Source organism: Cavia porcellus, unplaced genomic scaffold (assembly GCF_034190915.1).
Source record: "Cavia porcellus strain 051 isolate PalLab524CR breed Dunkin Hartley unplaced genomic scaffold, mCavPor4.1 scaffold_19, whole genome shotgun sequence".
Classification (NCBI taxonomy): domain Eukaryota; kingdom Metazoa; phylum Chordata; class Mammalia; order Rodentia; family Caviidae; genus Cavia; species Cavia porcellus.
In genome coordinates, this window is record NW_026947502.1 from 49,560,323 (window position 1) to 49,585,985 (window position 25,663).

A 25,663-nucleotide genomic window follows, 5' to 3' on the forward strand; every position below is an offset into this window, starting at 1 on the left:
TCGAATCTCTCAGGATACATTTAGGATTCTTTTTCTCTTATTTTGCTTTCCACAGAGTTTGAGAGTACCACATTTTGTGTAGGAAGACTCAGAAGACAGGCTTCTCTGAGAAGGCAATGATGTTTGTATCCTAGATCCTCCTAACAGAGAAGGCCCACAGCAACTCAATTCTCTGGTGCTGATGTAAGAAGCTCACAGTCACGTGATGCACAAAGCTATGCAAATAAAGGGTTAATATGGCTCTAACAATAGATGCTCCTCCTCATTGTGTCAATTATGAGCCACATATTGTGCTGGTATATATATGAATTATCTTTCATCTTTAAAACAAACTTGCAATAGAGATACTCCCTCTGATTTATAAGTTTAGGCTGAAAAACAATAGCCTTCTACCATTTAAGAAGACAAAAACTCTGATGTCTTATACTCTCCTTTGTGAGATGAATGTGGTAGAAATTTATCACATTCTCATTTGACATCTGTAGAGCACCTACTGTGTGCCAGCCTTAGAAAAGCAACAGCAAGCAAGATTTATTCATTATGACAGAAGTTTTGCAGGTAAGGCAGACAAGTGGAGACTGGCAAATGGAGTAATGGAGTAAGTCTATGATACTGAGAAGTCAGAATTCTGTAGGACTCAGGCATGATGTCTGAATTAGCCCTAGGAACATGGCAAGGTTTGTTGGAAGAGAAGTCTAAGCTGACAATGAAGACAAAAGCCACACAAAGCTGGAAACAGCAGCTAAGCAGAACAACATTCGATCTGATTGGGTACCAGAAAAGCCCCTCAGTGAAAACGTAAAATGATTCCTCTAGAGACGCATGGCTAGACTGAGATGAAGGCAGGAAAGAAGTCTAGTGAGCTGACTTCCCAATCTAGATCCTTTCCATTCCATCTGCTTTTCACTGCTATCTAATTTTATCATCAATCACCATATTCTCAGACTCGTAACAAATAGGTCTGGGTGTTTTTTATTTTTATTTTTTAAAGCTCATGTAACTCATGGAGACACAAGGAGATTACTGGCATTCAGATGTCTCATATTTAAGGTCTCGAAGAAAAAGCCAGAGACCTTTCTGAGGTGCAGAAAATGTTCTGTTGGTCATATGGGCATACACATATGTAAACAATAACTGGAATGTTTGTGTCCGGCAGGTGTGAGTTCCTTAGTTCTACAATATGTTATAGTATAAGGAAAAAATAACTCATAGTTTAAATGGGAGGAATCAATAGGCATGCATGCCAATTTAGCACGCACTTTCTCCTTTCTTACCAACAAACTCCTAATAAGACGATGCGTGTATACCAGTGATAATATATTAATCACTACTTCAAATACCCATGTAATAGCCAAGTTTGCAAACGAAAGAGTCAATGAGACAGAAGCAAGCACATGACGTGAAGCTCCCAGGAACTTTCCTAACAGGACTGACCACCCAGGAGGCAAGCTTTTCTTCCTCCTTCCTTGTGCCTGAACCCCAACTGGATGGCTGGAACTAAAGGAACTTACTGGAACTGTGACAAGCCTCAGAGTAGAAGCAGGGGTAGGAAGGGTGTAAGAGTGAAAGGCAGAAGGTTTGAACCACTCAGAGTCCCCCCACTGGCCTGGAGCCGTTTCTGGTCTTTTGTGAGAGAAAAACAACCATCTAATTTCACTGAACCTATAATTAACGCAGAGTCTCACCCTCACAAGACGTTCTGAGCTATAGGAAGCAGGAGCATTGCTGGAATCGCTCCACTTCTGGGATCTGAGAGCTTTACCCACGCTCTCTTACCAGGCTAGCAAAGAACTGTCCTCTTTACTACTCTTAGCTATTGAAAGGTACAGATGGTTTACAAAAAACAAACAACCCTGTCATTTTGTCATGGCTTCTATCTAGATGTCGCCTCAAAGCCTCATGAAGTCATAATTGGGGCTTTTCAGAGGTGGCTGAATCGAGGGCATTTGATGCTGGGGTCATGGATGTGATGCTAGAATGGATTAAGTAGTGTGGTGGGAGGAATAAGGCTGGCCCACCTTGGGGTTGAGAGCTACCTCCTGAAGGGTGGGAAGCCTGGATAGGGAATACAGGACAGGAAGAGTGACACTGCTTGCTGCTTGTCATTTGCTACATGCTGCTTTTTGCCTGCTATCCACTGGTTCTTCTCTGTCATGCACCCTGCCTTGGAGCCAGTCAGCTATGCACTGAGATTTCTACAAGCTCACCCTTCCCTTCCTCTTTTAACCTTAGGTGTTGGAATTTTGTCTCATCAATAAGAAAAGTAACTAAAATGTTTAAAAAGTAGAGGAAAAGGAAGACAATACTGTCTGCAGGATTCTGCAGTCCGTGCTGTGCTTTCTCCTTCCCCAGCGCACCTGGGTGACCCACACAGCCCTGACTGCCCAGAGGGCTGCGCGCTGCCACCCTTTGACTTTCCTAACACACATTTATCTGCTCTTTAAGCAACTTTCTCTATCTCACTAAATCCCTTTAGAAGATAGCTATAAAGTTAACAGTTACTAAGAAGTAGGCTTTGGAGCAAACAAACATTTCAGAATATATGCTCCAGCACTTTGTGTATGCTTAGGGAAAGTTAATTCAGTTTCTCATCTATAAGATTGTTTTTAAAACTACAACTTTCTTAAGATAGTTGCAAGATTAAAAAATTGCTGTGTTACATATGTATATCAAGCTCTTATTAAAGGAAAGCTGTTGATAATAGTATCAAAACATTAATGCTTTCTAAATGAATATTTCCCCCAGAACGCTTATTTGAAACCATATAATCAATTCAGCCAATATTAATTCTGGCCTAAGGTAGTGAGGAACTTCTCTAGTGATAAAAGCCTAACAACATTAACAAAAAATAACAATAACCAACAGCTTCCTTTTATTTGGACAAGAGTTTGCAATTTCACAATTACACTGAACTTTTAGGAAAGTGAGCACTGCACAAATCCATTGATTACAACTTATTTTTCTAGCAAAGAATGGTTTAAAAAGTACTATGAATTACACTCATGGTACTAGACATCACAAATAATAAGGACTCTTTGCTTAAATTACAGAGACTGCACATTAGGGTTTTCAGGTGGAGGCAGTGGAAGGTTTCCTGCAGAGAGCAGCGTATACACTGACGGAGGAGAAGCCCTGAGAGCGGAGGTGGGCTCAGGAAGACGTTCCTAGGCAGGGGGCTCTGAAACCGATGCTCAAGTTCACAAGTACAAAAACATTCTGAGGAGAGATCAAGGCTGAGTTCAGAGAGCCTGTTTATTTTATTTTTTGTCTTGATTCTCCAAGTCCACAATGAAGGGTGGCAGGACATGCAATCATTTGTGCTGAATTTTTTGGCTCTTGCAATAGTGATCTATCAGCATTTTTATGAGCCAGTTTGTAGTGCTTCTACTGGATCATTTGTGAATCTTGCATTTGTTTTTATACACAATCCCCATTCCTCTGCTACAATAAGGATCCTTTTGGGAAATTTCTAAATAAATTTTTTGGGGAGATTTCTAATAAATAAATACATAGATTTTAAGGCCTTATCTATTGTGCTTTAAGGGAGCATTAATTATGATCTACAATTGTTGTATATGTGAAATAATCTTAAAGAAAGCCTCATGAGATTTTTTTATAGGATTGTCAGTACCACATAAGACAATGTTAGACAAGCAAATGATTTTCAGATTATTCTGTGGAATATAATGGTATTAAAGCTTCCATCTACATACAAATTATACAGGCTCACTCTTCAAATACACAATTAAAATATTTTAAGTGTTGCATTTAAATTTAAGAAATAGAAGAATATCTGTTTTGTCTGAAAATTACTAATACCAAGTGAAATTCCACCTGTCTATATTTACCATTTATTTCCTGAGCACTGTGTAGACTTCAGCAGTGTGTTAGGTGTTACCAGATATGGGATTGAGTAGACAGAAAGGAAACAGACATTGACCTCTTCAATCTACACTGTAAGTATAAGAAAACTTGTGTGGTATTGTTTATATGGGAAAATTAGTTCTGGCTGCACAATAGAGAAATGGTAGCAAAGAGGTAGACCATAGACAGGGCGAGCAGGAAGCAGGCTAGAACTCCACAAACACTCACGACCCACAGTAATGTACACTGGAGACCACCCTAATTTAGAAGAACTAGAGAACTAAGTGAAACTCTGCAGGATCGTATTTAGGTCTATCACAAGCATGGCTCCTATTGATAGTTCTCTAGATTTTCCATAGAGCATCCTTCCTAGGAATTCCAGACTTCAGCCCACTGAAGAGCCCATTACAATCAGCTCACAAGTCCATCCCGTCACATGCCACTGAGCATGCTGTTTGCCCCTAGTGGTCTTCCTAGACAAAAGTTCACTTATTATTTGATAATTTAGTAGATGGTCTCACTAATAACAAGTCAGTCCCTAGATCTGAGCTTTGCAGAATTATTTTCAAAATATCACTGGAGGTTTATCCATATTATTGCAGCTACAACAATCTCGTTCATTTTTATTGATGAGCAACATTTCCATTGATAAATGTGTCACAGTATATTCTCCTGCATTTTGACATAATTTGCCAGTTGTAGTTTTTGGTGGTTACAAATCAACCTGCTCTAAGTATTGTTCTATAGTGCTTCTCCTGGATATGCATTCTCACTTCTTTCAGGTAAATTTATTAGGAGTGAAAATACTAAGGGAGATAGTTTAACATTTTTTTAAAGAAACTGGTTTACTTTTCCAAGGTCGTGCCATTTTACTCAATGCACAGCACTGTATTCTAGCTGTCCCACAGCCTTGCCAACATTTGATGCTGCCAGTGACTCTTATTTTAGGCACTCTAGTGGGTGTACAGTGGCATCTACTGAGGTTTTATGTGTATTTGCATTTGTTGAGCACAGTGTGGAGCATATTTGCATATTTTTAATTGGTCATTTGAATATATACTATTTTTGTTCATGTCTTTTCCCTGTTTTCAAGATCAGGTAATGTTTTTCTCCTACTGAGTTATGGAGATTTTTCATATAACTTGGATGAAAGTCATCTGTCAGATACATGTACTGTAAGCATTTTTCCTTGTCTATGGCTTACCTATTTAATTTTTAATGATGTCTTTTGATGAAGAGATGAGCCTTATGAAGTCAAAGTTGCAGCTTTTCTTTTATTGTTTATATTTTCCAAACTTCTTAAGAAATAAAAAGATAACCTATATTTTCACATAGGAATCTTATGAACTGACATTTTCCTTTAGATCATGAGCCACCATAAACTCACATTTTACAAAAAAACATTATATGAGGTGCATTTGTGGGGGGTTTATGTATTTTTCTTCTACATGTGTAACTGCCATGCATGTGTTACACTGCTGGTTAAGTTTTTACTCCCTAACTCTTTTTGCATCCACATGAAAAGTAATTATGTTTAAGTCTATTTCCAGAAACTCACTGATCTGCTTTTTATTTAAGTATTCAAACAGCACATGATATAGATTATTTTTGTTTAATAAATCTGGAAGTTGGTAGGTGTATTCCAGATTTGCGCTTATCAAGAATGTTTTGGCTACTCTTAATATCTATGTATTTTAGAACCAGCTTGTCATTTTCTAAAAGACAAAAACACCAAAGGCCTGTCTTCAGGAATTTTTTATTTTAAATATAACTATTTTACATGTTTTTGAGGAAGTGACATATTAACACAAAATCATGGGGTAATTCCATTTAGCTAGATTATCATTTCTCTCTATGTGCAACATCTGATAGCTCTAGCTGATTTTTTTCTTACAAAACAGTTGTATATGTTGTACCTTGGTGTGTTTCTATATATATTTACTGTGCTTGGGATATTGAACTTGAGGACTTATATGATAGTTTTCATTAGTTTTAGAAAAATATTCATCCATTATATTTTCATGTATTTCTTCTACCCCTTGACTTCTCTCTTCAATGAGGTTGCAATGACACATAATAGATTTGTGGTAATTACACTTAATTCAGAGCACAATACAGACAACAAAAAATTGAAAAATTTAAATTTTGGCCCAAAGAGGAATGAGTGTAAAGTTGTGGGCCAAAGAAAGTGTGGCTGTTAAAGACTGTGCCATTCAACAGAAACTAAGTACTTTCAACAAGGAAAAAAAGAAACCTTTATGGCATCTCAGGAATCAGCAAGACACCATCCATCTCAGGTTCAAATGTGCCAAAGTATAAACGTCTCAAATGACAAGAGAACTATTGGGGTCTCTGCTTGACAATTGGGGTTTAATCCCGGGGGATTCATTTAACTGCGCTCAATCATCTAGATACTCAGAGGTCCAAAAGGGAATGGCTACTACCTGAACTGATGGCAGATCTGGTGTCATCTATGTGATGCAGGTTTTAACCAGTATGAACAATGCAAGAATTTTTTGGCTTTGACTCAGATTTCAGAGGAAGGCCTAAGGAGGAGCCCCTGAGAGGACAGTGCATAAAACTGTCTGAAAGGACAGCAGGACCATAGGAAGCAGAGGATGCCAAAATGTGAAACATAAGCCACAGAAAGCTGCAGACACAGAGGAGAGACAGCCCAAGACAGAGGTCCTGTGTACTACAACTAGCAAGGCCATACATGTAGCATGTATGCTTTTAGCTACATGTAGCATGTAGCTGCTGAAGCATTCTGGAATTCATATCTCATGTGTGTGTGCCTTGGATGCAGGGCATGGAGCTACAGGACTTACTGTATTTGTCCTGCTTGTGTTTAGTCTTGCCTTGGTCCCACTGTTTTCTATACCTTTGTTCCGCTTTTGGAATAGGAGTATTTGCCATCTGCCACCACAGGATTATGTGACTTGTGCTTGAATTTTACAAAGGTTCACAGTTGCCTTGAGGCTCAGAAGGGACTTTGACTCTTGCCTTGAAACTTTGGGGGAGGGATTATTATATTTTTTGTTACATGCAAGATAATTATATAATGTTAAGACAGAATTATGAACTTATCATCTTTATTTGGAATGTAAATATGGCTTAAGGAGATGTTTTTGCATGTCAAAATGACACGTGGTGTGCTCTGTCCATATCTAGATGTTCCCCTGAACCATCACGGGCTCAGAGGTGGGGTTTTGGGGAGGTAGCTGGATCATGGGTATGTAATGCTAGATTAAGGTGTGTGATACTGAGATTAAGGCTGTATAATAAGTAAACTGGTTTAGCATAGTTCTGGGCATGGAAAACAGGAGCCCCACTGTGGGTACACATTGTACCAACCAATAGGCTGATACCCTGAATAGAATATAAAAGGACAGAAAAAGGCAGGATTTCTGCTTGCCTTTGTCTGCCTGTCACATCCTTCTCTGTGATGCCCCTCTAACATGCCACCCTGTCCTGGAGTCAGCTAGCTGTGGACTGAAACCTCCAGGAACTATAAATTGAAATAAACCTTTTCTCCTTTAACTTGTGGGTGTTGGGTATTTTTTCTCTGAAATATAGTGGAATATAGTGAATAAGCTTAACTGTGTCAACCTAATTGGCCTGGAGCTGCTGGAGGGGTTGGTAAAGCACATTTACAGTATTTGGAGGTGTGATCTTGGATTGCACATCTGATGCTTGCTTTTTCCTTTCGGCACTGTGTCTGTTCTCCACTTGCAGGCCACCACGAGGTGAGCAGCCCTCCTCAGCCAAGCCCTCCACCATGATGATCCTGCTTTGGTGGCAGGTGACAACAGACTGAACCAGCTGCAGTTGCCAGCCAGGTTAAGCCTCTCGTCTTCTAACTGTGGATGTTAGGCGTTGTGTCTGAACCATGAAAAGCTGACAAACACAAGGCTTTTCTACAGTTGTTTCAGTGATCCACATTCTAAGTTCTTGTGTTCTGTGTGTCTATCTGAATAATTCCTATTAATCTGTCTTCAGGTCATCTTACTTACTATAACAATCTTCTAGCAAGTACAGAGATAATTTTTCAAGTCTGATATAATTTTTCATTACCAGCACTTCCATTTGGCCCATTTTCAAGTTTCCCTCTTGATTCAAACTTTTATTTGTTCAACGTTTTTAAGACACTGAGGGCTCTAATATCTGGGCTAACTGTCTACCGTCTATATTTCCTTCTTGACTGTCATATTTTCTTATCTCATAGTGTTTTATTGAATGTTGAATGTTTTATCAGTTTACACAATATTTATACCTGCAAAGGATCTCTTCTGTCTCGCAGTTAGTTGACATATTCATTTTCTATGTTTGCTGTAATGAATTACTATAAACTTAGAAATTTAACACAGATTGATTTTGCAGTTCTGCAGGTCAGAAATCTGGCATGGTTCTACTTCCACAGGTGTGGGCAGGGCTGCACTTCTTTAAGAGGAACTTGCTTCCTTGCCTGCTCTAGCATCTGAAGGCTAATCCAATCCTACCCTCCAAAGCCAATGCCGTTCCACCCAGCCAGTGGCCTCTTCAGCTATCATCCAAGCCATCAGGGCTGGGTTCTTCAGTGCCTTTCTTCCATAGTCACAAACTGAGTCTTCTTTCTCTTTTAAGGCCCCTGTGATTTAATGGACCTGTCAGAATAATTTATCCAACTCAAGTCCATAAGCACCTACTGCAACATGGCAAAAGATTCTAGGAACAGTGTACTGATGTGTGTGTGTGTGTGTGTGTGTGCGTGTGTGTGTGTGTGTGTGTGTAACTGGAGACTGAAACCAGGACCTCTTGAATGCTAGGCAAGCACTCTACCAGTAAAGTGTATCTTTATCCCTTTTTACATTTTATTTAGAGAAATGGTCTTATTAAATTGCCCAGACTGTCTTCAGACTTACTTGTGATTTTCCTCCCTCACTTTCCCAAGTAGCTGGGATTACAGGTAGAGTAATTCCCCAATTTATGAATGAGTTCTGTTCTAGGAGAACTGTTCATAAGTCAGATTCACTTGTAAGCCAACAAATGAGTCTCATACAGTACACCTGTGAAAGTGTGCAATTCGAATGTGCATAATTTGGGCATTTACTGTATGTGCCACTATACCCAGCTGATTTGGGACCATTTTTAGAGTCATTTCTCTGCCTGCAATTGCTTAAAGGCCAATATAACAGCATATGCCATGAACAGTCTTCTGTAATCACAGTTTTAATTTTTTTAAGTTCTTTCAATTGTACTGATGTTAATTTTAGATAAAAATTGTAGTATGTCCTTGGAACATTAAAATTTTTTTCCAAATTGTTCATAGATATTTTATTACAAAAGGAATATAAAATTTTCTATTCAGAAGAATTTAAAAATGTGAATTCAAGCAGAGGAAATTTATATCTTGCAGGATGCCAGAATACACAGGGTGGACTCTTATCACAGGGCTTTTGCAGAGACCATGGTCCCCAGAGACACCTGCTTAGGTAAACTCTGAGAGGCCTCCAAATCACCTTGTCAATGAAGCTGAACATGTCTACTGGACTTACAAATGTCACCACTGGAATTTAGGTTTTACAAGGACAGAAATCTTTATTCTTATTTGCCACTAACAAGTCTTAAGGACTGAGAGTAATTTTTGGTCCACAGCAGGTACCCCATAGTTGTTTGCTGAAAAAATGAATGGAAGGCACTACAAAAATACAAATAATTTAGGTTTTGGGGAAACAAACATTTACTTACCAATTATCTGCTAGGCACTAGGCATAATTCTTTCTACCTATTGCCTTACTTAGTGGGGTATAATCATCAACCTTGGTCACTTATCAAAATTAATTGTAGAATTTTTTAAAAAGTTTACAGATAACTGTACCATGCTCCAGCTCAAAAAATAATAAACAAACAGGTGATTTTCTTCATCAGTTTTGTTTAAGGCTACATAGTCTCTGTGCAGACATAGTTGAGTAAATCATTCATTTTCACAGTGTGTCTAATTGGTACCAGATTTATTCCTATATTCCCAATAAAAAGATTTCTATACTGGTACAGATGTAAATGTTATTAATTCAACTGGAAAACAGAGATTACTTTTCTGATTGGTATTGCAATATATGTCAATATGAAGAGATGAGTCACAAAGGGCCCCTGTCACTGAAAGGCTCTTTATTCAAAAGGGAAGGACTCTCAACCACCCAGTAAGCAGTGTTAGAGTATGGAAGTATACAGTATTTTGAAAAAACAGAAGACTGGCTTTTAGAAGATGGTAGCAACTGGACATGATGTAAAGAGAGTCAAGAAAAGTCTGGAAGATGTAGTTACTGACCTCAGCTACTGCGGCTCTGCTGTAAGCAGTCTACCAAGGAAATGAATGCAAAGGAAAGGAAAATGTTGTTTTATATCATTGTTGAAAATTATAAAAGTCTTTAAAAACAATATGTAAAGAAAATAACTGAAGAAGTCATGAATGCTTTTGATAGTGTTGAATTTACTCACAGAGGCCATGCTTTAATTTTAGTGTATAACTGAGCAAACTGTAAATGAGCCATGCCTAAATAATTCAGTAGAAAGCTAGACTGCATGAGTGCGTGACTTGAGATGAGACTGGAAAATCATAGCCTGATAGAAAGGCCTTGTGAAAGTGACGGCTTCCAGCAGAAGGAATGGTCTTCTACGATTCTTCAACACTTTCTACTTAAATTACCTAGTAGCCCTTACCAACATGGGTCTACTTACCAGCGTCACAATCTGCCAAAACGGAAAGCCACTCCCCCTCAAAAATAAAATCCCCTTGCTTTTCAAATTATTACAAGTACTTTTCATCCACCTGTAATAACATTTTCTTTGACCACAAACTTCAAATAATCGGAAGGCGATCAATATTCACTCTAGTAGTATTATAATTCTGAATTGCAACAAGTGTCTTTCTAGTCTTCCAAAGTTCTAAATCCCAGACATTTTGCTATGCGGGTTTAGTAAAAGATTAGCGGTAGTCAGAGGTCCCACTTGCAGTTTGAAGCACCAATGTGCTTCCCATCTATGAACTCATTTAACGACCTATGCGGTACTCTTATCACCCCATCTCATGGAGAGGACCTTGAGCACAACAGAAGTGACCTGCCAGCAGTGACAGACCCGTGATTTTAATTCGCAAGAACCATCTACAGACAGGCAAAATATTCTTTATTTTTATCCAGTTTTGGTTCACCTTCAACTTAGACACTGTTTTATCTCCACTACATTGGCCAGTGTAATTTTTCTATATCTAAAATGTCCTATCAGGTTATATGCAGATACATACTTTTTGTGAATTTTATAGGCATTATGTCTGATAATTTAGCAGTCTGAGACTACATTCAATTCTTTCTTTTACTAATCTATTTAAAAAGATCACAACTGAATTAAATATCTCTATATATTGTAAATTTTATACCCAAAATAAATTCATCTTCCTATGGTATAGAGATCCCTCTAAATGGCAGATCTAGGGAAGAGCGACCCCCCCCCCCCGATTTCCTAACTCCATGCTGGGCTGGAATCCAAGCCTCATGCATGCTAGGTAAGGACTCTATATCCATGAATCTCCGTACTTTTCTAGTTTTTTTTTTCTTTTTGGGGAGGTTGGATACTGGGGTTGAACCCAGGGCTTTCTTCACACTGAGCTACATCCCTAGCCTTTTACTTTATGTTGTTTTTTGCTTTTAAGACAGTATTCTTCACACTGAATAATAATCCCAGCTTTTTGCATTGTGTTTTGAGACAAGGTCTTGCTAATTTGCTCAGGACAGGCTTGACCTCCAGTCTCAGGCTCCTTGGCAGGTGAGATTACCAGGCATGTGTCCTTGTGCGCAGCACAGTTTTTATAACAGATTTCCTACCTTCCCATGTAAATGCCCTATATATATCTACATGTATATGTCTGAACTGTCACAGAACATTAAAGTATCAGAGTGAGAAATGGCCACATACAAAAGAAAGCATTACTGCTTTCAAACTTGCAGCATGCGCCAGTCTGCTTGGTGTTGTGTATGGAGAACGGCCGGACATGGGGTAGTCTAGAAGTGATCTCTCACATGGTGGAGGTCTTAATGGTCACTCCATGACAGTCACCACAGCACGCTGGGCACCAACAACATCCTCAGCCATGACAGGTAACTAAAACAATGCAGCTAAAATGCTGAGTACCAGATGCCAGCTTCTACCCTAAGCTATTTAGGGATGGCCTCTCATGTTACTCTTTACACTTACCCTAAGAAACAGGTGCTGGTACTTGTCCTTTTGTAGACAGGGAAGTGAAATATCACTCACACAACTGTTATGTGGAGAAGCTGAGTCTACCTGATTCTTACGTGTATACATCTGCACTCTGCCTTATTTGACACACTTGAAGTTTTGAGCATCCTGCTCTCATTTTAGGTTAGTCAAGTAAAAATAATTGGCTCTCATGTTTTAGGATGCTAACAAAAGAGAATATATAAAAAATCCTGCAATTCAGTTATTCAAAATTTTAAGTACAAATTTAATAATGATACATTAGTAATTGTAAGAAAAACTTGGAAAAATAGCTAGCATTTTTTTACTGATGTATTAGCATGTAAAATATTTCCTTATCAATTATTTAATTCTTAGATTTCCATAATTACAAAATGCAACACTTACTAACTTTTCCTCAAATGTCATTACTGGTTCTAATTAATTAAAACCAAAACTACCAATGGTCTGAGTGAGAAATGACATTCATCCTTTTTTTTCCCTCTTGCTCCGGATTCTACCAGAAACTTCTTGTCCTCCTTTAAGGAGCTTTTAAATAAATTTACTACCAAACACTCACCAGATATTGTAAGGTCAGACACTTATTTAGCCAAATATCGTGGCACAGGTTACAAATATTGCTTAAGGTCCCTGGAAATACACTCATAATTAGCTTTCAAAAGCAATACTCCTTTGTGATAACAAATAAAAAACTACAATCCATATCATGTCAGAATTATCTTTTTCCAAAAGTTGAGTCCAGTTTAAATAGATTCTAAACAACCCAAGCACTGACAATCTCTACTGTAAATCATCGCTCAGTAAGTAATTTCAAGCTCTGAGCTCAGACTGTGCCTCTAAGGTAGTTAGTTAGGGCTCTAAGCAATCTATCTTAAGTGAGATTTTGAAATTTCACAAAGGCGAATCAAAATGGGATTCAGAATTTCACTCAGATTATTTTTTGGAACTGCACTGACTGGAGTCTTTTCTCAAGAGAGACTGTCACCATTTCTGGGGCAGCAGCTGAACTCAGTGACAACGGTCATCAGAAGCAGTGCGGCAGGGGGTTTAACAGTCTGGGTTCAGTGGCAGCCCCACCACTTACTCGCTGTGATCTAGAATGTTCCATAATCTTTGTTTTTCCACTTCCCTCATTTATATGATGATATAACAACAGTATTTACAAGGCTGAAAAAATATTAGAACCGTGTGTGGTACCTACTAAATGCTACTACAGTGAATTTACTGAACTACTGGCTACATTACATCTGCTACCATTTAATTACAACTCTGCAAGTCACATATCATAGTCACCATCTTACAAATGAGAAAAATTCAATGAAGTGAAATAACCTGGTCAAGATCACACAGCTAAGAAATTCATGGGACCAGGATTCAAATGCAGGTTTATGTGGATTTTAAGTCATTGTTTACTAAATCATGCCGCATAATTTTAACAGTCAAAACTATTTAAAAATTGCATTATTTTCTTTTGCTAAAAAGTATTTATGAAGATTTGTTAAGAACCTTCTTTTACAAGCCAATGAAAGTACATTCTGAGACTGGAGAACATGGAGAAAGAAAAGAGCTTTATTGAATAGACCTTTATCTTAGGGATCTTAAAATTCTATAGCGAAGATTTAAAACTGGAGCTTAATAACCACACTTGCTCCTTTTCTAAAGCCCATCATACAGTCTGCATTTTCCTGGTAACTTCACTCTACACAGCATCTGTCACTGCTATGAGTGGCTGATCACAAGCACCACTGTTGTCTTCTCAGTGTCATTAAGCAGATGGCAGCGCCAAATCCAAATGATGTAGTACATATCCCTGGTGGACTTTGTTTTCACACACCACAGCTACTCCTCAGTTCTTCAGTGATAAATCTCATCATTCTCAAGAACAACGAAGAGTAAGCTGATGGTGGCAATTGATTTATTATCTGCAGCATGTCTCCGCCCACTACAGTCTCTCCATATGACGTGGAGATAAAGATTCCATGTGGCGAGAAGGAAAGCTGTAGTTCTCTGTGTATTTATAGGACCTTTTTTATTATTTATTTTTAGGTTAGGTAGAAGTATAACAGCTTGATCTGGAAAATAACTGGTAAGCAGCCTGGCTGTCCTCAGCTATGTGAGTCTGGTCACACTCAAACTCTCTGAGCACCAGTTTCAGTATGTGTAAAATTAAGGACTGTTTCCTAATCAGCCTTGGGAATTAAAAAATTCAACATGGGAGCACATAACACAGTAACTAATACTTGATATGTACTTATAGAGACAAAGTGTATTAATTTGATGAATCTTAAAAACATTTCATTTCTTACAAGTTTAATTCTAAGAAGGTTCATGATGAAGCTACATAATTTCTTAGATTATTTTCAGGAAACTGAGATACCAATAATGAGGCAGCATAGTTTAGTCAGAAGCCCAGGGGTAGGCCTCTGAGTCACGTATCAAATGTCCCATTGGGCTGTACTATGGCTACCACTGCCTGGGTGCAGTCTCTGCCAAACCTCTACTGCCCAGGGGCCACTTTCAGGACCTCCATCCATGCCTACTCCTGTCTCATTAGAAACTTAACAGTCCCCTCTACCATGGCATTTAATCTTAATGAGTTAATTGTAAGTGAATTATAGCAATAATATCCATAAACTCCCAGGCTTGATATGTGTATCCTAATTTCTCATTAATGTTGAAATTTAACATTTTAATAATGTCTGAGCATCTATATGTAAAATCATATTGTGTAACAGCAGAGATGTTTACCCTATTCTTTGAAAAACACTACTGGGCTTTGAAATCAACAGTGTCACCACTAAGGTGTAACTTGCACTATTCATTTAGCCTCTGTATGAGTGTGAGTTTGCTGAAGGATAAAGTAAGGATAATGATATTCATGCCTTTTAAGGTTAAAATTAAGACCAGAAGAGATACGTCATTCTGAATGTAACTGGTATCTATATGTATATATCTATATATTTATACCCATACAGTGATAATTATTAATACAATAATAGCAGTACTTATTCCTGCTTACATTTGCCACTGGGTGGTCCTCTTCCTTCTCTCTGTCAGAGCTGACAAAGAGTTTCTGCTTGGCCAAGTATCAGTTGGCTCTTGAGCATGTGCTGAGGGTCATATGCAGACGTCCTTCTAAAATCTCATTTTAGCAAGAAATCCTATACCTTTGATACCTGATCAGGGTCCTCATCTTCCACCACACCCCTGGAGATGTCTGATCACCCTGGCTGCCTTCAGCAATAACCTTTTATGGCAAGTCAGCCAGAATTCCCTGTAACCCAGTTTCCCTTTAGGGATTTTCTATCCATGGACTCAACTCTGCTCCTTGACTATAAATTCCCATTTGGCTGTATTATATTTAGAGTCCAACCCTCTTGCCCAGTGCCAAATCCTACTGCTGTGTTCCCTACCTCTATTGCAATAGTCCCGAATACCCTACTTAGCACAGTGCTTTAACATATGTCACTGGATTTTTTTTCTTTAATAGAGTTGTTTACATTTTTATTACTGGCTTCTCTTTTTCTTCTTACAGGGTTTTGGCTGAGAATCAAGGTATTTACAGCTACACAGTATAATATGTGTTGGCAACCATTTTTTGTCAATGTCTACCTAGTACTGTGCTAGAAAAATTGGGGTTTGACCTCTTATAATGGTTGATTTGTGCTTAGGTTCCTTGAATAGTTGCATAGCAATAGCAAAATACAACAGAACAAAACAAAACAACCCAAAGGATCAGACTGTGTAAAAGTATATTTGGTGGGCTGAAGACACCTCAGCAGTAGAGTGCGTGCTTAGCATATGTAAGGCCCTGGCTAGGATCCTAAGCCCTGTTTTATGGCTTATATCTAGATGTCCCCCAACAGCCTCATGCGGTCATACTTGGGGCTTTTCAGAGGTGACTGGAACTAGAGTGTGTGATACTAGGATCAAGGATGTGATGCAGGGATTAATTCATGGTGCAGCACTTGGATTAAGGCTGCCCCGCCCTGAGTGTGAGTGCTACCCCAAGATGGGTGGCACAGATAGGATGTAAGTGACAGAAAGAGAATTGCTGCTTATTGCTTGTTACTTCACTATTTTGCTGCTTGCTACCTTCTACTGTGCCAAGTGCCATGAACTGTTTATCTTCTGCAATGCTCCTCTCTCTACCATGCCACCCTGCTCTGGAGGCAGCCAACTACCAACCAAAACCTCTACTAACTCTTAGCTACAGTGAATTTTTCCTCTTTTAACCTTAGGTGTTTTGTCTCTGCAACGAAAAAAAGACACATTGGAAAAAACAAACAACCCAAAAAGTATATCTAACAGTAATTTTACGAGGCATGTTTAATAAGCTTTTCATCTTGACCAACTTGTTTCTCAATGCTTTTAAAATCCCTAAAAAGCTGATCCTGAGAAAAAAAGAAGCATTCAAAAGACAGTTTTATTGATGTTTAAATGGTTACATCTTACGTTAAACAACAGGTCACTATTTCCAAAGTGACAATTTCAAATTATTTTTAGACTTCTGCAGGTCAGCACTCAAACATACTTTATTGGACCTATTAAGCTAAATCTGCCAGTGGAAACTACCATGAAAAATACAACAGGCACATGGTGATGCTAATCTGTCTCATTTCTCTCTTGGAATTGGCATTTGAAAACATACCAAAAGTATTCTCATCTTCTGGTGGCTTTTATTACTACGTCTGTTTAGATAAAGGAGTTGAGATATTGCTTTGTAACAAAACAAGGCAATGATTTTACAATATAAAACCTCTCTCAGGTAGATAATGATTTTTAGAGTCAGATAAAAACCTATGCTCAGGTACTTTTTATCTGAGTATTCTTGGGAAAGTTGTGAAACCTTTTAATTCGCAGCACATTTATATGGAAAAGCATCATGTAGAGTCATCACAAAGCTGGAGATATTGTTTATAAAGGCCACAGATATCTGGGTACTACAGAGGTTTAATAGATTTTCCACATTGTAGCTGTTATATATAATTCCTTTTTCAGAAAGTTAAAGATACTTGAAAGTACCAACCATACCACAGAGTGTGATGGGAAATTAGAATTAAACTCATCCAGAAGGTAAATGTTTTTTCTGAACAGTCATGTACATATCCTTCAAGGGTAGTTTGCACTTCTGTGAGACAGAAACTTTTTAAATTCTATTGAACTTGTGATTACTACAGTAGCCAAATATTTCTTAAAATCCCTGAGCAATACAGACTAAAATATTGTAACTGTTAATAGAAGCACAAAAAATGATGCCAAATGAAAACTAACTGAATTTATTAGAATGAAACAGAAACATTTATAAAGGATTTCCAGGAGTCAAAACCAGGATACCTGTGATGGCCTGTGACAGGGCAGGGGAGGACCAGGCCCAAGAACTGAGGCCACAAATCATCTGCTCATCTTCATTTGCTAAAGCTGTTCAGAAACTGTGCATCCACAGGAAGCAATCAATAACTCCAGTTGAGCCAGTATGTATAACAGTTGAAATACTGTAAAGAATAGTTTATATTCTTCTTCACAGTAACTGACATGTTTGCTCTATAGTACTTTATCAAGGTCATTACCAAATACCAATGCTGAAACATAGCTGAACTATTCTGAATTTTCTATCACAATACAGCGACTGTCATATACATTCTAATTCTAATATAAGATATTTGAAAATTGGGAGGAAAACATTCTTTTCTAAAAGCTCCTGAAATAAAACCTGCTTCTGCAACATACAGAATCATAAAATGATCAGGACTTATGCCCTTGGAAAGTCATTTCTGAAAGGAACCTTCACTACAACAGAAGGCACTGATAGGTAGCCATGCCACCCTGCTGTCTGCTCTTTCCTCACGGCAGACCTTCTTAACTCCCAGTTTGTGGCAAATATGGATACTGACCATGCACATGGGGAAGTGTCCTTTAGAAGATGTCTCTTCTCTCTGAACTCTCCTTAGACGACATCTACCCAGAGTGTTTCCAGGCTAACCAGTGCTTTCCATGGCCATTCTTACATAGAATGAGAAGCAGTGGTGACATGGCTGAAATTAACTGTCAACCTCAGTGGATTATAAGACTCATGGACAGATAACTGGATCATGGGGTGCTGTAGTCAACAGTATATTAGTCCACCATGTTACAGATTAATCTGTAGTTAGGAGGTGTGTCACTGGGGCCATACTCTGAAGAGTGGATCTCTTAATGGCACTTTTTCCAACATACTCTGCTTTCAGTCTCGAAGAAGTGAGAAAATGCTACAGCACCTCACAGCCAGCTAACCACGGACTGAATCTTCTGAAGTCATGAGCCAAAAATAAGTTCTTTAAGGACTAGGTGTTAGGTTTCTTGTCTCAGCAATGAGAAAGATGACTAATATAAACAGTAATTTAGAATGGTGAAAGGAGGGTAGGAACTAGAATCTACTGAGCCTTGACAATGTGCTAATTCCTTCACATATGTTCTCATTGAGGCCTGCAGGAGAGAAAACAGAATAGGTGCCGCCACGTTTCACTTAACCTTTGGTTGGTCCTCTGAAGTAAAAAACAATAGTAAGACATTTTATAAAACAAGGTTTTAAAAGGTTAAATGACTTGCCCCAAATCACAGTAGCCCATAAGTGTTATGGTTGGAGGTCTAGATGCAAGTCTGTCCTGTTCAACATGCTGTGCCTGTATGTAACACTTATACTTTACTAATGCAATCTGCATCTTAAAGTATAAACTATTAAATGGAAGTTAGCAAACCTGAATGAGTTAACACTCTCCAACTCTCTCTGCATTCAGAGAATTGTGTGCTACTCCTGAATGAGTGTGCTGTTAAACCGGGGACCACCATCCTATAGGAGGATAGCACCAGAAGACTTAGCCAGGGTCACTTTGCTCACTGCTGTACAAGAGGAAGAAAAGAATATGTGCATTTAAATAATAAAAAAAAAACATTACAGTAAAAGATACATTGCCATTAATCACCTTCAAACTACTCCCTCAAGCTCAAAATACATTTATACCATTGTTTTTGCCACTTTCTGAGGCGGCTCTGGAAGACCTCTTTCATGGGTGTCTTTACAAGATGTGATTTAAAAAATACTGTGAAGTCAGGCGTGGTGGCACATGCCTGTAATCTCAGCTCTTGGGAGGCTGAGGGAGGAGGATCACTGTGAATTTGAGGTCAGCCTGGGCTACAAAACAAGTCCAAGGCCAGCCTGTCCTACACTGTGAGAGCCTGTTTCAAAAAAGAAAAAGACAACAAACAAACAAAAAAGTACAGTGAATACTATTGCATGTTGAGTGCCACCAATTGGAAAGGCATGTTTGTAAAATCATTATACCTCGCTCACTTTATTCATTGTATCTGGAACTATGTAACTTCTAAAATTTCCTTAATGTCAAAATGGCCATGAAAAGTATTTTAAGTCAATTCAGGGAATAAAGGCACTTTAAAAAAAGAACTTCAAGAACTGCTTCAGAAAGTGGCTACAATGATGGGATAAAAGTATAAAACAAAGGAGAATATTTTGAGGGGAATAAATGGCAAAGTATCTTTTACTGCAATTTTTAAAACATTTGAACGTTCACTGTATTTGTCAATTACAACTCGAATAATTAAAAGCTTTCTAATAGCCACATTAAAAAATACAACTAAATAGGTGATATCAATTTTAAGCAATATAAAATCTATTTTACACATTTTCTTCATGCAGAATTTTGCAAATCTGGTGTATATTCGTAACTTCAGCACCTCTTAACCTGGACTGGCCACACGTCCGGCATCCCACAGTGACCTGAGCTAGGATCTCCTACAGCGGACAGTGTGGTGTCAACCTCGGCTCCGTGTTCTCTCTGTAACAGGACATTTCAGAAACATTTCCAGAATAGTCCTGTTCTTTAAAAAGAGGCTAAGTAAGGAATCCTCAGCTGTAACTACAGCAAAGAATGTACTTTCACTTTTTAAATTGAGAAAATTAGTGAAATCTAAAATTAATTTTATAGAAGTGAATGCATCAGAATCAGTCAGATTCAGAGATGTGCCTGGCTGCAGACAGCAAGTGTTACCTGGAACACAAAGTAGCATCTGCTGTCGCCCAAGACTTCAGTGCCTTCAGAGCAGGGCAGGGAAAGTCAGGATCTAATGTAAGACCGGATCTAATGTAAACTTTGAAAAACAAATTTCTTTATTGCACTAGTCTTAGCCTACAGCTTTAACATGCAGAGCGTGGAAACGTCTATGTTGATGAAACTCTGCTCTGATAGGGCACAACTTAGGGTTTAGATTGAGGCACAATGCCTAAGAGATGTAAAAGTATCACAGAGCATTAAAGTTTTGAATACAGTGTAAAGGAAATAGAAATAGGGATTCATTCCAGCAACTGAAATCCCAACAATGGTAAAGGGACAGATGAAAGGTAAGGGAGACTGATGCAGGAGGGAGCACGGAGGCCAGAATGGATCTGCACTTTTGTTTGGCCTCAGGAGGTTCATAGCAGGGTCACTGCTCTGAAATCCAGGAACTGGAATATGTGTAGATTGACTCTAGCCACAGCACAGGCTGTGGAGATGGGAGAGACACTTTATGTAAATCTATAGAACAGAGTCACGCCCATAGCAAGCACCGGGTAACTGAAGATGACAGTGATGCCAAACTCTCCATTAATACCTACTACACAATACTAGAGATGATTTGGTTTCTATAATCCTAATCCTGAGACTAAGAAGGCCATAAAGACATCCATGCTTTAATATATTCCTGTTATGGGCTGGGTGGTGTACCCTCCCCTAAATTCATACGCTGAAGCCCTGACCCCAAAACCTCAGAGTATGGCTATACCTGGAGATCATGCCTTTAAACAAGGTGATTTAAATTGTGTAACAAAGAAATCTGGATATATAGAAGCATAAGAGATGTGCAGGCACAGAAGGAAGACCATCGAGGGCACGGAGAGAAGATGGCCATCTGTGGACCGAGCTGTGAGCGCTGAACAGAAACAGAACCTGCCAACATGCTGACTTTGGACTCACACTCCAGGACCAAGAGACAATAAATTTCTGTTATTTAAGCCACCAAAGTTTTAGAATTTTGTTACAGCAGCCCCAGTAAGCTAATACAGTGCACACGACCTTTTCTGCACCCAAGTGCGTAGTGTAATGGCTTCACTTTAGTTCCCAAGGAAGCAGCCTGTGCAGAAGCCTGGGAGTGTTACAGTGGAAGACAGACCTAGGTTCAGGTTGGTTGTTTTGCTTCTAATGAAAATGAGCTTAGGGAAGCTAAGTGTTGTGAACCATGCTTTTCTCCTTTAAAAGCAAGAGATGTCCATTTCACATGTCACAGGGTTAAATGAAAGTGTTGCCAAGAAACAGTGGCTTGCGCTTCGCTCACATTTGCAGTTCCGGCATAAAGCTTTGCACTCCTTCAGGTAAGACAAGTCGTAGCACTGAAATGATCACTTCAAAGAGGCAGACTGGCTATCAGGCAAGAAGATTCTTTGGTGCACCTTTCCCGACATTTAAAGAGCTTATAATTTATAATGTACCGGCTTCTTAACTGGTCTCTTCCCTTAGGCTCGCCATCTGCCAATCTAGCCTCGACAGTGTCAGCTAATTAATTTCTCTAAATTCCAGCCCAAGCACACCATTTGCTTGAATGTAAGGCTTCAGTGGCTCCCTATCGTTGTCCTCAGTGTCAAGCTGCAATGCTTCTGGTGGGAACCCATGGTCACCCCTGCCCCATTCCACCACCGCTTCTCCATACTCCCAGCGTCACACACCTCAGCCCTACCTGCCTCCACAGACCTTCCTGTGTCAGGCCTCTTCTCCTGTCTACTCTTGCTTTGGAAAGTTTCCCTCCTGTTTGTCATCTGGGCTGACTGTTTATCTTTGTTCCCAGAATCTCGAACCAGAACATCACTCAGTCTTTATTCTTTAATGAATAAGTTCACTGGTGCACTGTAGATATACATAATGCTCATTCATCACTGGGAATTTGTAGTTGTACATGATACAGCTTGATTGTTTCCCCCTCCCTTCAAATCTCTCATTCTCTCCTTCCTTACAAAAGCTTTGTTTCAATTTTTCTTTTGTCATTTTCTTTTCCTTTCTTTCATTTTCTTCTTCCCCTTCTCCTTAGTTCCCCTTTCCCATTTGAATATTTTATTTTTATTCCCTTTATCTGTTACATATTTTGGTCCCTATTTAAACTTTCAGTTTCTCATACTAGAGAAACCATGTAATATTTGTATGTGTGGTCTATTTATTTAACTTAAGAGAATGGTCTTAAGGTGTACCCATTTACATAGAAATGTCTCAAGTTTATCCTTCTCTAAAAAAGAAAATTTCTTTATTCATTTATCAGTTGATGGGCATTTGGACTATTTCCAGGAGTTAGCTGTTACAAACCGGGCTGCTTATAAACACGGTGTGGATATACTGGTGTGGTAGGATGTTTTTAATTCTTTTGGGACAATATCAGAAAGGGTAATAGCGGGGTCAAATGGAACCTCAAGTCCTAGTTTTTTGAGGAGTCTCCATGTTGATTTCCACAGTGGTTGCACCAGTCTACACTCCCACCAGCAGTAGAAAAGCATACCTTTTCCCCACAGTCCTTCTAGCACTTATTATTGGTTGATATCTTGATAACATCCATTTTTTCTGGAGTGAGATGGAATCTCATCATTGTTTTAATTTGTGTTTCTCAAATGACGCAGTGATGTTGAACACTTTTTAAAAATATATTTATTTGCCTACTTGTTCACCTGAGAAGTGTGTATTCATTTCAGATGTTCACTCTTGGATTGGGTCTTTAAATTTGGGGGGTATGATTTTTAGGTCTTCATATATCCCAGATACTAAGTCTTTGTTTGAGGAATGGCTGGAAAATGTTTTTTCCCCACTCTGTGGGTTGTCTCCTCATCCTGTTGGTTATTGCTCTTGGTATGTAAAACCTTTTTAACAAGATGAGAACCCAGTTCTTGATTCTTTGTTATACTTCTTGTGGGACTAGGGTTTTATTAAAAAAAGTTTTTGCCTACATCAATGTCTTCAAGGACTCTTACTTATTCTCTCTTCCAGAAGACTGTTTCTGTTTAAACATTTAAACTTTGGTCCATTTTGAGTTTAATTTAGTGCATGGTGAGAAACATGGGTCTAGTTTTAGTCTTTGGCATATGGGAAGCCAGTTTTTCCAGCACCATTTATTAAAGAGGCTACTTTTCTTTCAGTGAATGTATTTGGCCTCTTTGTCAAAGATAAGATCACTGAGTATATTTGGAATTGTTTCTACAATTTGTTCCACTGATCCTCAGGTCTGTTTTGCCAGCACCATGCTGTTTTTATCAAAGTAGCTTTGCGGTATAATTTCAAGTCAGGTATTGTGATGCTCCCTGCTTTGTCTTTGCTTCTCAGAATTCCTTTTGTTATTCTAGATCTTTCCCGCTTCCGAATGAATTTTAGGATTACTTTCTCTTAATTCTATGAGGCATGCTATTGGTATTTTGATCAAGATTGCACTAAATTTGTATAACAATTTTGGAAGTATGATCTTTTCACTATATTGGTTTTTCTTACTCAAGAACAAGGGATCTTTTTCCATTTTCTGATACTCTCTTTCATATCCCTTTTCAGAGTACGTTAGTTTACAGGAAACACTGTCTTCAGACTTGCAGTGCCTACCACCTTGCATTGTATTTAAATATCTGGCAGTGAGCCTTTCAGGGACAGAATGTCTACCTTGATCTTTGTATTCTAACTGTTAAGCCCAGCACCTAGCATACAACATATTGAATGAATGCTGAGTAACTGATCAAGAGAATGAATGCCCACACTAAATGATGTTACCATGTTATCGCAGCTTAAAGGAAAACACCCTAAGTTTTTCAACTCAGGATTCATACTTGGGATCAGCTGTTTATGTGCCCAGGCCACAGGTTCATCATGTGTATTAACTCTCACTATTGTCACTTGAGTTAAATGAGCTTGTAAGTAGTGGCTTAAATTTTATGCCTGATTTAGAATAAGATCTAAATAAGTATGGTCTTCTTGTTGTCCATCAATTCAGCAGGAGACACAATGTGACATATCATGGTACTTACGGAGTTAAAATGCTTTAAATCTGGTGAATGGTTTAAATTTGGTTCTTTAGGTCAAATACAGAAAAACAAAAGACTATGTGGATTGTAGTCCTGTACTGCATATGCAATTTGCTGAAAAGTTATGCCATAGTTTTTGTATGTATTAACTACAGATGATGATTACTGCACAGCACTGGATTGGTGCTTGTGAAGAAAAACTGAAGTCAAATATATAAAGTACTCAGAAGGAATGCAGAATGCAATAGGTACTCAAGTTGCACATACAGTTCAAACAAGACACCTACATTGGAAAGTCCAGAGATGAGGCAAGTTGCAATGTGACTCTAGAAAGGAACCAGGAGTTGAGAAAAAGTGCATGTGGCAGTCATACTACCACAGTTACCACCCATCAGCGTTTATCACCAGCATGCCCTGGAATCTTTGTCAAAACACTTGCCTTACAGGAATATCAGCAGGAATGATGCCTTCACATGACACAGCCATAGGCCTCATGAAACTCACAGAAACAATGCCAGAAATACATCATGCATTCAGCAAATATTGTGGAAGTGAAGACTTGCTCTGCTAGGATATTTAGGCTGAAAACTAAAATATTGTGGATATTTGTTTTAAAGTAAAATTTGAGAAAGACACAGTTATTTATAAGGAACATCTCTGAGTTGTTTGTCTAAGAAGTTAATTTTTCTACCTACTGTGAGATTTTTGGCAGATTAATCTTTTTGCTCCCTTCTTTACCTACCCGGTGACTGAAGAAAGTGTCAAATGCCTCAGACAGTTGCTAGGACACTGAAATGAGATGCTTATCTAGCATGTGTGACGTGCTGGCCAATGAAGGGGTTCCTCTAACACCAGGCATGCTTCTATTCCCCACACAGTAAAAGGCATCACACAGTACGCCACGCTTCTACCAAAGATCAGTGTCCAGCCAAAGTTGGAAAAGCGCTTAGTTGTTCAAATTATATAGGAGATAATCTTCCCTGATCACAAATGACAGTTTCAAAAATCTCCGCTATTCCAGGAACAAAGCTAACAAATAAGACAGCCTGTGTGCTCAAATCTGGACCAGTCCTGTTTCAGTTCAAAGGTAAACGCTTCATTAGAATAACCACACTGGCCATATTTATCTGTCTCCTGACCACTGTAAAACCAGTATGTGTTTTACACCAGTGTTTGTTTGGCACTTTTAAACACAAAATCATAAAGCAAAAACTTTGCAGGCATTTAGGAAAACATCCTGACCACATAAAAACTGGCTTTATGTGTCAATAAACACCCATGGATATTATCAGAAGTTTCTTTTTGTTTCTGACAATAATTATTTCTGAGTAAATACTTTAAAAAATGAATCAGAACTAACTCACTACAGAAGGAACCTAGGAAAGAGTTAGAAAACATGAGCACTGCTATCAAGAAACCAAAACTTAAATAAATAGGAAACACTTTGGGACTGGCGGGGCAGGACACACACGCCTT

The 25,663-nt window shown here is 38.6% G+C and overlaps 1 protein-coding gene across 3 annotated transcripts in view; it reads right to left on the reverse strand.

The window, feature by feature from the left end:
* The window catches only part of Khdrbs3 (KH RNA binding domain containing, signal transduction associated 3), a 175,207-nt gene that overhangs the window by 18,866 nt on the left and 130,678 nt on the right, over window positions 1-25,663 (reverse strand). The gene's annotated exons all lie outside the window — the stretch shown is intronic.